The following is a 13445-nucleotide window of genomic DNA, read 5'->3' as shown; positions in this document are numbered from 1 at the left end:
TTTTTCTATTTTTTTAATTACATGGCTTATGATTAGGTGCATATTCCCACAGTTAAGCTCAGTACTAAACATCAAGAAACAAAAAAACCCATCAATTATAATGAAAAACATATAAAGAAAATTTCTAAAACTATTACTACATCAATAAAATCCAATTAAAAATGCTCTTGAAAGCTTCTCTTTACAGAAAATTGCATTTTAGCTAATAATTTTTATTTTATTCCAGGAAGTACCCAGAAAAAACATTTCCATGATCCAGGGAAAAGAAACTGATAGGGAAGACAATTGCACAAAGGCAAGTTAGAAAAGGTGAGGGCAGCTGGGTAGCTGAATTATTTTCTCTGGACAACAGAATACCAATCAAAAGATATATGTGAAATATACAGGCAGTCATTGAGGCAGAAGTCATATTTTTAAAAGGAAAAAAAAAATCTGTTTATTAGGACTGACATCCACTATCTACCTGAAGATTAACATTTTCTAAAGGAAAAACTTGAAGTTATGTAAGATTATTGATGAAATCATAGGATCGTAGAATGGCTTGGTTTGGAAAGAGCCTGCAGAGGGTTGGACTAGATGACCTTTGAAGGTCCCTTTCAGCCCAAACTATTCTATGATTCCATTATTTTATCTTGGTAAGGCTCCAAGTATGCTGCAGGGTAGCCAGCACATCTCAGAGCAGCAGGCTGAGAGCCATCTCTAGCACCCCTTCCCTCTAACCTTGGCATATCATCCAACAGCTTGTCATGGGCAAGCCTCATATTATCCCCCTGGCCCATCAAGTCTAGTTTAAAGCTCTGTCAGTAAGTCCTGCTGGCTCATGAGCAAAGACTCTTTGCAAAAGGTGAATCCCATGTGATGCCACGAAGCCTGGTGCCATGTAGGCCATCCCATTATTGGGAAACACAAAACTGTGGTGGTAGCACCAGCCAGTAAGCCATGTATTAATAGACTGGGTCGGTCTGTTTGTTTCTAATGTCACTGCCTGCAACTGGAAGGAGAGAAAAAAAAAAGCATCCTCCAGATTCCCTTACCAACTATCCCAAGGCCCTGAAGAATTTTTTTTTATCATCCTGGAACTGCATGTTGCAGCTTCACCACCCACATGGAAGAGCAATAATGGGCCATAACAGGCTAGGAAGTTTCCTAGTGGTGTCCTTAACCCAGGCCTCAGGGAAGCAGCAGACTTCCCTAAGGCATGGGCCTGTCTGGCATATTGGACCTTTTGTTCCCGTCAGAAGGGAGTCACCTACAACTACAATGTGTCTTTTCTTCCTCTTGGAGGTGGTTTTGATACAGGGGTCGGCCTTTCTGACCCTGGTAACACCTCTGGTGTAGATGGACCATCATCTACATCATCCATTGACTGGTCTTCCACATCCAGAGCCTCATATCTATTGTACAGAGGCACCTGGGAAGGTGAGGTGGACAAGGAGGGGTTTTGCCTGCTGCCCCAAGTATGGACTTGCCTCCGTCTGCACCTCTCCTTTAAGCTACTGCCTTCAGCCTGGCAGGGGGAAGATACAGGATCCCCTTGATCTTGTTTATTTTTTTCTAGTGCCTGGTCCTGTTCCTGTCTCAGGGAGGGCAGAGCATGGTTCCACCAATCTATCTCCTTCTCAGACTCCCTAATGCTTCTTAGACTTTCTACTTGCTCTCTTTGCTCTGCCACCAGGCTGAGCAGATCATCCACCTGGTCACACCTCACACAACTGTTCTCTCTACTGCCGTCTGTTACCAGGGAAAGGCCCTGCAGCCTGAGGACTGGATGGATGCATGTTTTCCTGAAGACTGGATGGATGGATACATGTTTTTGTGGGAGTTCTGCGTGGGTTGCCACACCCATTCTGGCAAGCACAGAGGACAGAAAGTAGCCAAAGACACCTCCTAGAGTCTCAGTGTTACTGTGTGTTGAACTTTTGTGCACCATATAAATCAGGACTCAATACTCTAGGTAACTGAATTACTGTATCCACTGCTTCTCTGTACCAAAATGTCCTGTGTTTTAGTATAATATACTCTTCCAGTGATGCTGGGTGTAAGGGGAAATAGTTCATTTCATTTTTGAGCACTCCAGAGTCTAGCAGCTAAAAGCTATTAGTAAGGTACTGCATAAAATCTCTCAATAGCCAAGGGTTTCGAGGAGAAGCTATCTCTTATCAGACCAATCAATATAAGGAGGAACATAATATTAGCAAAGGATGCAGCCTTTCATCTCAGACCTTGCCTTGTTTACATTCTTTGACAGGCACAGCTACCATAAGAATACTTTTACTTTAGAAAAGCCCTTAGCGGGCATGTCTGTGGCTGAATGCTGAAAGCTCTAAAAGGACATTGCCACACATGGTGGTGTTCATGCCCACCTAGTATATTTAGAGTGCAGTAATAAAGGCTACCATACAGAAGGGTATTAGGAAAAAAAAAATCTTTCCCTAAAGCTATAACTGAAAGATTCAGAACCTTTGTTCTATATATCACTTAACTCCTCCAGCTGAACAGTTTCCCTGTTTTAGTTTTTCTTAAATCCTGCATACAATTCTAGGGTTAATATTAATTTCTTAGTAAGACAGTATTTCTCCTCTCCAAAAAGTTGATCAAATGTAATGGTTTGTCCAGTTAATCAATCAGAAATAATTATAGGAGGATATTTAAGGAAGAGCTCCTTCTTTTTAACTATAGTGAAGGAGAGGGTTGCAAGTTTTCATATTTCTCTAGGAATCGTAAGATAACCTCCATAAAGGGGTTTCTTGGTGTGAATTTATCTCTTATTCAGAAGCCATTTGAGAATTCTGTCTCCTCAAACTATTTTTTCCTCATTTTAATCCATAGTTCTGAATAAGCTTTCACGCTGTCTTGTAACATCCTTCTCCCAAACTGCGTGATAATACACCACTGTGTTGCAAGTTGCAAGACCGCCTATCTTGGAAAACCTATTTAATACTGATACGTGAATCCTTGTACTGTGTTTTAAGAGCAGCACCATGCTGGGTCTTTGTAGTGTTGTCTGTGATATAAATACATGTGAACATGAAGATAGAAAATCAGATTTGGGGAGTGCATACATTTTAATGGTAGCTTTTCTACCCACTTAAAAGTCTCTGTACTGCCTAATTTAAGAGCTTGTGGGGTCTTTTACACAAGACCAATAATATAATTAGCTTGAAAAAACATTACATTCTGTATGACTAATAGCATTTTTTAATTATTTATTGCCCTTTTAACCCAGTTAAGCTAATAGCATGTTTCATAGACCAACTGGACGTTTTCAGAAATTAGGATTCCAAACAGCTGACATTTAGCTATTTATTTCCCAAGGAAGTACAAAGTCCAGATGCTTGGAATGCATTTATTTTTCAGAGGGAAAGTTAGAAAAATGAGCTCATCATGGAGCTGTCTAAGGTTCTGTGCCTGCTCTGACCTTTATTCCTTTGATTAGAGGGCTCCTGTGTGGCTGCAACCAGCAGTGGCAGCAACAAGGAATTTCCCTCCCTGAATCTCCTCCCTAACCTACAGAAACACAGGAAAGTACCCTTCCAGCTTGCCAAAAGCCAAAGCACCTAGTAAAGAGTAAGAATGCAACAGCTCATTTTCTACCAGAGGTTTCTGGTCAATCTTCACTCTCTTTTGGGTATTGGCTACATCAAATGGTTGTTAGACCACAAGCATATCTTTGGAGTGTCATGGATCCTAAGATCTTTTTCAGCCTAGAAAAAAATCGTGATTAATTTGGATAGTCTCATCTAAATAGACTCCCCAGTCCACCAGAACACTTTGTTAAGGACCTCTGCATCAATGATTCTCACTGTAATGGTTCTCTGTAATCAGTAGTTCATTCAAAAGCACAATAGCCTTTGTTTCCTTTCAAGAAAATAAATTTTCTGCTTCTCGCATGAAATCTTCTTGAATAAGTCTATTATGTTTAATATGTAACGCTCTACAAAATTGTCTGAAACTCTCATATTTCTTCTGAACTAGCTCTCTTTTGTCATTTTCTATTCCTCACTAGTGGGGTTGCTAAAATACGTATTTTCTCAGAAGCTTTTCATTTAGAGGCGTATCTTCCTTGATGTCTTTTGGAGTGCTTTGTTATATTTATCTGAGAGCTCATTCTGCTTTACTGGCTTGTCATAAATCCAGTTAATCTCAAACTTTCTAAACCGTTGTGTAATTTATTTATATATTTTAAATCAATCAGCTTATGTTTGAATTCCAGGCCTGAAAAGATAGTTATATACTGTTCATCCATACTGTTTTCTTTTTTGTGGGTAGTTTGTTGGGTAGTTTGTGTTCTTGTTTTGTTCGGTTGGTTGTTTTTTTACAGCTAGGGAACTTCTCTGAATACTGTTTGTCACTGCTTTGCCTGAATGGCATTTATCCTTTTGCTACTTTATATTTTCTTTAAAATGTTTCTGAAAATTCACACATACTTCTTTTATTCTCTAAGGAAACACAGAGCAGCATTCCAGTTTCTCTGCAAGGTCTGCATGTTTTGATTCCCAGTGTTTTAACACCAAATATTCTACCAGGTATTCAGGCTGGATGTTCATATGGACAGAGGTAACTTGGTTTTCCTGAATACTGGATTTATAGAATAAACCAGTCCTAGAGACAGTCATAGTAAATAAGTCACGATAAATCAGCCCTTGAAGTTCAATCATGTGACACAGAATCACATATCACAGATTAGTCAATATAGTCCATAAAATTCAAATATAATTTGAATATTCCCCTGCACTTGAATCAAGAATAATTCCTTGTCTCAAAATTTCCCCATAAAACTAAAAAGATACAGAACAATAAACAAACAAACAGTTCTGAATGTACAAGATCAGGGTTAGGGTAGCTATTGCTATTAATTTTCACTGTGAATGATTCTGGATTAGAAAACATCTGTTGCTCTCTTTATCTGTCTTTTAAAACAAAACATGTGTAACTGTCATAATAAAGCTGCTATTTGACTGGCTTGGAGAACATTATGGTGCCTGACTTAGTTGTGTTCAGGCATTTTTCATCACCATTCCACAAAGTATTTTTTGCAACAGTTCAGTGCTTCATACTTTCCATTTCAGGAATATAATTACATTCCTGTCACATAGGCCCTGCCAGTATTTTCATGGACTGCTAAGTACTTATCATCAGTTGTAATAACATGTGCATTTTTTATCACTTTCTTCACCTCTTTTTCAGACTATATCTGCTTCATTGAGATTTGTTTTTTAAATATGAAAATTATAAGCTTTCTTTTGCACACTCGATTCTGCCTGTATCTCATCAATATAATACACCACAGAACTAAGGTCTAGCAGCATCCAGAAGAGAAATGTTTTACTTAATAAGGAGCTTTTTTTTCCCCAGAGAGATACCAAGCGAAGTATTGTGAAATATTTCTAAAGTTAAAAAGAGAAGAATTTCCCACTTCACTTACGTTAGAGATTAGAAAATCTAAAATCCACAACCAGTGGAGTACAGAAACAGTTTATTTTCATTTTAACAATTTGTTTAATACATTTCTGAATAGGTATTGACTCTGTAAATGTAGAAGGTGACGTCATGCATATCTGAAAAAATATAAGAACTTTGCTTTCTACTTAGAGAATTTACTACTTTACATTTTATATTGCAGTATTTTACCACTTAGTATGCTGTGTAAAAAATAAAATTAAATCCTAGACAGTGCTTGAGTATGTCTTAAAAAAAATCTCCCCAACTAAGTTTTTCCAAAGCAAAAACAATGAATTATTTCCCACCAGGTCCTGTTTTTATCTTAACCACTCTATCTGAACAGAAGCATACTCCATTATAAACAGTTTTGATTTATCCAATTTCTGAAGTGAGTAAAATGGTGTTGAACAGACGACTTTTTGTAAAAGAAAATCCAAGTGTTATATCTAGGTGTTTCATTTCCCTTAAACTTGTAAAATTGCTGTGTTTTAGGACTCAAAGGACCATTTCATTTAGCATTTGCTGATATGTAAATAGGATAATTTTATTAATGAACTGTAGTAGTACCCCTATCTTGTCTTCAGAGGCATAATGCTGCTTTTAACTCTGGAGCCACATAGATGAGCCAAGGGTACGGTCACATTGCTTAGTATGTCTTGATTTCTATTTTAACCTCTGTCTATTTTAACTTTTAGAAATCACCCTGACAATGTACTTGACACAACTTCTGGCTGTTTGATGGTCATAAAAGTACTTTAAGCATACAAAGTTATGGCAAGTCCACTACCCATTGTGCAATCTATAGTGGCATTATAAAACATCAGAAAATTAGAAACATTTTGTTTTTTCCAGCAACAGTCTTTTTTTCTTTATTAATTAGATTTATCAAAGAAGATCCACATCAGACATTGGGGCTACTTCGTGCTGCCGCCTAGATACTAGAACTGGGCTATCCTTAACAAGGAAAACTAATAGTGGCATAGCTAGAGCTATTTCAAACTCAGCGAAAGAGTGTATGCAAACTGATTTATCCCCTATGAAAACAAAACAAGTTAAGTAGAAAACAGCAAAAGCATAAAGAATTTCCTCACTTTCAGAATTGGAGAAACTGTATGTTATGATTTATTTTAGAGTAAACATATGCGATTCTTCCTGCTCCTTCCACAATGTGCACATTTGTTACCTCAGAAATTTCCCACATTTTTTTGAAAGACTTTATTTTTACATATATTCTGCTAATTGAAAATTATACCGTACAACCTATTTCTGAAATTTTGTTGATTCAGATGTAGTGTTTGGCATTAAGGCAATATTTCCATCTATCAAAGTGCATAAGTCATATTTCTTAGCAGAATCAAAACCAGTGTTAAACTTTAAATGTTTAGGATTTCAAGATTTTTTTTATGTAGCTAGTTCCTGTTCTTCCAATAAGGAAGACCCACATGTCTATAAAAGCTCCATTTTGCAGTACCATCATTTAGCACCATCTTTTACCTTTGATCCAGTCATCATAAGAATGTGTATTTCTCTGTGGTAACACAAAATAAGTCTTTATGTCATTTAAAATCAGATTTTTTATCACTGTGCTGTCAAAGTGGTAGATAGAAAGACATGAATCAACATTCATCTTTGCTGGTTAAACTCAGAAAAAATTAAGGTGCCTGTGATTATTTCTTACTGTCAACTCAAAGTATACTTCATTTTGATTGATATGTAGAGCATAAGAGAGGTTCATTAGATAGAAAATCTTGCTACAATCTGACTCCAAAATGTAACTTGAACAGTGTGTTTGGCAGATTATTAAGAATATGCATTATCCTTTCAAAAATACAGGCAGATCTTTGAAATGTTTGTCTTTGTCTGATTTTTGAGAAGACTCTTCATTTTTTTTTTCTTCTGTAAGCAAGACATATTCACCAGTTTATTTAAGCAGACTAAATTCTGAACAGCTTCAGCACACAAAAACTTCCCATTAAAGATTTTTATTGCTGTGTGATGAAATGAACATAGCAGATTCTTCCAAGTTAGGTTAATACTACTGGTAAGGAGTAAAACACAAAACTTTTTAAGAATTCTGAGATAAATGCAGAAATTTGCTATCTGACAGAGTTCTTAATTAAAAATTATTAGTTTAAAATCATATTCCATTCAGACTTCCTTACTACTTTACCAAGGATGCCAATTAATAACTTTCACTTTTGAAAGCCATCTTTACAGTGAGTGTGCTCAGTTTAATATCAAAGTGGAAATGTTTAGCAAAGAAAGCAGTCCAAAAAAAGGCAAACACGAATGATTACGAACATGAAAATTACCAGTTCAGAGAAAACAGATTTTATATCTTCACAACTCATACAATATTTGAAAGAAAAGAAACCACATTGTGCAATTCCAAACCATTGTAAACCCTCAGTCAAAAGTCTTCCCCCAGAGCAATCAAATCTCTACATCAAACTCGGGTTGTAAATATACATCCTCCCATCTGTTCACTCCTGTTCTGCCCTGCATATCTTCAAAGTACAGCCAGTGCGGGACCCTGAGGGCAGACAGATCTCCACTGTGAACCACAAACATCACCACTTCCTCCTGTGTTTATGTGGAGACTTCACCTTTATCAACCCTGGATTTCAAGATGAACCACCACATATCTTGAGCACTGTTTGCCCCATAAGCCATTACTATTTCCTAGTGTGTATGTCAAGACACAAAACTCAAAGGTTGACTGCAAAACGCATCCCCAAACTGTCTTTGGTTTATAAATATGACCTAGATAATCTACTGCAACAGGACAAAATGTTGCACATAGACCATCGCCTGGTCATTTTCTCAGACTGCTCATGTCCATCCAGAACTGTCTGTCTCTCCCACCAGCTTTCCTTCTCCTGACATTTTTTTTTTAACAATCCTACTTGCTTGAGTGGCTAAGATAGCTGATCTGCACTATCACAGAGGGTACTGAGATATTGATAGATGTCATCTTTGTACTGATTTTCACAGTTGTCTGAAAGAAATAGGAATACAATTCGTCTCTTTTTATTTTATTTTTTTTTCCCAGAAAAATATTCATCTTTGAGAGTAATAATGGAAATGTTTCCTGGCTAACTTTCAAAATCTAAGATTGAAAGTAGAATGAAATAGAACTTAAAGGGAACGGTTATGTAATTTTAACAATGGAACAACAAGGACTTCATTAAAAAGCAGTGGTAAAGTGTATGTCACCTTAGTCCAAAATTACTGAGTGTGATGCCTTCATTTTCTTCAGAACTAAAGAATACATCCATTTTCACATCTCATTTGGGACCATATTTCCCCCTATTGCATCTTATTAAATTTGTTGCTGTATCATTGAACAGTGAGAGTACAATGCAAAGACACCACACAAAACAGACCTGGTTTTGTTCTGCTGTGAAGCAGAAGTCAGGTTCAGTTTCGTTCTAGATAAATTCTTTATTTTTCCTGGTTTTGAGGGAACTGAAATGCATACAGTGCTGCTGTAAAATTCTGCTCATGTAGAAATAAGTCAGCCTTGAGATGTTTGTTAACAACCTGCTTCTCTTTTACAAAAGAAAACTAAACAAAAACTGATGAAAACTAAAGAAAGCTATCAGGAAGAAAATGCTGGAGTGTGTCTGCTTAAACAGCAGTCTGAGGAAAATGATGGACATATTTTTTTGTTACAGTTTAACTCTATTCTCCAGTTTTTGATCACACTGACATCAGTGTTACTTCATTGACTCCACAGTTTCTCTATCAAAAGGCTGATTTAGTTCAGCATAGCTATTCAGCATTATGTATGTGTTTAAGCATGCTGTTGGCCAAAAGTCATTTGGATCTAAACATTAGCTTAAACTGCCCTGTTGAATAGATTCACACATTTAGGTGTTCTCTGGAATTGAAGCTGTGGGTAGGAAGGAGCAGAGAGAGAGATGGGGGGAACAGGGAGACAGAAAGAGATCATTGAGCAATGAAAAAAATAAAAAAAAATCTCATCTCTGTAACACTGTGCCACGTCAATTTTCTCATCTGATGCACTTTTTTCCTTCTAGATTCTTTCCTTCTGTGGATGTGCTAAGGACCTACTCATAGCTTTCAACCAGAGCTGTAGCAGCTGTCTCTCATCAAGATACAACTATTGCACCCGGGGGAACAGCTAGTTTCTCTTTCAATGGGCATTTCAGGACATAAAAAAGAAAATGTTCTTTCTAGAAGTTAGCCAAGTTAAAGACTTTGAAACTGGATACAGAAAACCCGCCTGCTCCTTACAGAAGAACTGTTTGTCAGGCTAAATGCGTGAAACAGAGAGACCAAGATGCAAGTCCCAGCTCTGTGTAGACCACACCAAGAGCAGGAACATCTGTGCTAGTTGAGTAACTGCTCTCTCTCTAGTTAGCCTAATTAATAGTGCCAACAAACAGACAGTGATACTGACACCAAGATACTAGCTGAATTTCCACAGTCAGGTCTCTCACTCAGGATGCACAAGTTTGAGAAATCAGTCTGAATCCAAGAAAAAACAGCCTGAATTTTTTTTTCCCCTCCATCCTGGTTTTCTGTGTCACACCATGGTATTGTGTTACTGCCCACACTGGTTACATAAGTCCTTGCTGTGACCAGAAATCCCATCTATCCATTTCAAAACCTACATATAATGACAACAAAAATGTTCTGTCTTTGCTTTTGTTGCCTGATTTTCACCTGAACACTCCCAGTTAGCAATACCTACTGCAGCAAATACATTCTGGTTGTCTGATATCTCCAGCTTGAAAATTCAGCCAGTGACTACAAATTTCATAAATATGGATATGACAAAGCCTAAACAACGTACCTGTCACTTCTTTATACAGTCATGTGCAAACATGTATCTTACTTCCCAGAGAAATAGTCTAGATTTTTCAAAAGTGACACTTTCTACAGAAGCTTCTGTTTTCCCTGAGCTATTTAGAAACCCTTTATCAGTTGACTTTCAAAGTTAGGCAAACCATTACTGTCAGAGATTTGAATGTCCCTAATTTCATTCTGCTTTGTCTTCTTTATAGAAGTCATTAATTAAGGACATTATTCTGAAGCACTAGTGTCTGAATACGCCAATGAAAATTCATTTAAATGACTCAGCTTCTAAGAACAAATTTGTTTCTTTTTAAACAAAGAAGCACTAGGCCTAAAGGTTTAGAACAATCTGTTCAGATTTTGTGAGCTACTTCCAAGTTTTGCCTTCTGACAGTTAGTCTGTGTCTCTCTCAATCTGCTGAAAGCTAAACATAAGTCAAACTCTTTTGCTTTTTATCCCGAGAAGTTCAAAAAACACAACTTTATTGATGGCTTTCAGCACTGTAACATGCTGACTTCCCATAACAATAATTGTTTCTCATCTTCCTACAAAATACTTACATTTTCAGAAGAAAAAAAAAATAGAAACTTTTAGTGGGAGTCAATTCCATGTAAGTAGAAAATATGGCTAGAACAAGCCATTAGACAAGCTTTGTAACAACTGCTGCAATCCATGGCAGGGACATAAGGGAAACAGATTAGATCCACAAAGCACATCTCTTGTGGCTGTCTGTGGAGTCTAAAGAGAATGGATTGCTTCATTTCCTGGATTCATGGATCCCTAATGAATTATAATTGTATCTCCATGATGGTTTCATGCTAATTGAAGGACACTACAGAGGAAACCAGCTTCTGAAAAGATTTTTCTTTAAATGAGCTGTTAGCATTAGTTTTCTTTCAAGGTAGTTACAGCTATTCTTCTCCCCATCATTTCTATCATCAGTCTCATCTTTTCAGAGAACACAGAGACATAGGAATAATGATCACATAATGTGATTTTTATAATACATAAATATTAATATCTTAATGTCTTCTTGCAAATAAGTCATGCTTTTAATTGGATTACAAATTTTCATTAGCTTTCCTACACTGGCATAAAGTCAGCCTCACATTCTCATGCTACACAGTTCTAGATCCTATTTTCTAAACCCAGTCTCGTTCATTTTTTTCCTGAGCCCCAATACAGTAGGGAAGGTCCTGCATTGATCCAGGCTGGCAGACCACTGTACATCAAGGACCTAGCGACCCACACAACAGTTAAGCTGAGCAGGCACAGGTGTGTGCTGTGTCCAGCGTGGCCTTCAAGCTGTGGTGTGCTGCACAAATCCTTGACCCCAGGCTGAGCTCCACCAGCTCACTGCAACAGAGAAACCTGCAGGCAGCTCCCACTTTCTGCTGCAAATTGCACCACCTACGTGGCCTTGCCTTTATCTAAAAATGCAGCAAGAAGTTCTCACTGAAGCATCCTTTATGAGTAGAGCTGTTTTCTTGTAGGAAAATTATATAAAAGCTCGAATAATCAAGAAAGAGAAGCTTCCATGGATGTGATCTGCATACTATGCTCTGGGAAAATCCACCCAGGATCTGCCTGGTGCTGCACGAATGCAGTGATCCCAATATCTGAAGGGATATAAGATATACTCCCTATCAGTATCTCTTATGTACAAACCCTCCATATGCCACTCTTGCTGACAGTCTTCAGAGGTGTCACAGATTAAATGACCATAAGAAAAAGCACGCTCACATCTCGCAGCTGTTTGTTGAGATTCTGCCCTTGAGTACATAAAAGTACTGATAAAAAAAAGCATATTCAGTCTCACAACTTACAGAACATACATGCATTTAAGAAACAGCCAGTGTTTAAGAAACTCTTTCAAAATCTTTTTTCTTTTACAGCTATCCCAGGTGACCAGTTCCACAGAAATTCTTGAGCGTACATGGAAAATAAATACTTTCAGACATAATTTTATTATTTCAACTGTTACAATGACTTTTTCAAAATAATTATATTTTAGTTCTGTGGAAAAAATTATGCTCACTAACCACTCTGTTCTTTACAATGCTTCTTCGGAAAGCTTGTCTTGCCTACGCCTCCCCAATTGACTCTGTAGTAAAGTTAAAATTCACTCCTTTTCAAGCACTTTGAAATTTTCCTTATATTCGTAGAGAATTATGGAGGTGGCTCTGACTGAATCAAATTATGCTCCAAAAGCTTTTGAAGCAAATTTCAGTCTCTCCAGGCATTGAGAAGTCTCTTCTGTAGGCTAAAAAAGCTGACAAAAAGGTTTAATCAGGTTTGATCAAAAGACCTCTCTTCCAGAATCCAGATTTCCCTAAGTACAGTAGAACTGGAATAGTTAACTTGAACAGAATCAGTAATGTATATGTTTAAAAATAAAATAATTCTAGGAATTTTTTTACCTTGGGAAATGTGTGTACAATCTACATTTCTAAATCTGCAGACATAATTCAATGCCACTGCACATCATCAAGTCACTGAATGTTTCTATAAACAATTACCATTTTGATAACATGTCGCATTTAGAATTTACAATTCAAAGACATAAAATGGAAAATAAGAAAAGTCAATAACATAGCCAATCATGACAGTAAAAAATGGAAGAGGCATTGAGGGGAAAATAAACACCATAACTGTTTCTTTATGGAGGGAATTGGTGCATTTCAATATTTGTTGGCTCAGATGTTTTTAGCACCCCTGGAAATGCTATTTCACTTCATCAGCTCCTGATTCTACAGTTAAGATCCTACCATGGAAAGCCCAAAGCCCCACTGAAGTCAACAGAGCTCTTATTGGGCACCACAGCTCAGCTCTGTATTATCAGCTTAAAGAGTTAGTATCTTTTTGGCTGCTGGGACACACAAAGCAATTCCATTAATATGAAGGAAAAAGCTTCTTAGGACTGTAGTGATTGGATTATTACTAATGATTTATTAATGAGCTGAAATTTTGTTCTGGAGTCTCCAGAAATATCTGAAACACATGTTGCTGAAACCTCCCAATTACGTATTTAATACATTCATTAATCTAATGAAAAACATTGACATTTTAATGTTCATGCTTTTTCTTCCAAAAAATGATATATTACCAATCCAAGCTTCCACTGCAGTCTAAGTCCAAATTGCATTTGTTCTCCCTCAACCCTGCAATGCTACCAATT

This window comes from Columba livia, chromosome 1 (genome assembly GCF_036013475.1).
Source record: "Columba livia isolate bColLiv1 breed racing homer chromosome 1, bColLiv1.pat.W.v2, whole genome shotgun sequence".
NCBI lineage: Eukaryota > Metazoa > Chordata > Aves > Columbiformes > Columbidae > Columba > Columba livia.
The sequence above is the reverse complement of the archived record's forward strand: the minus strand, read 5'-3'. Positions refer to the sequence as shown.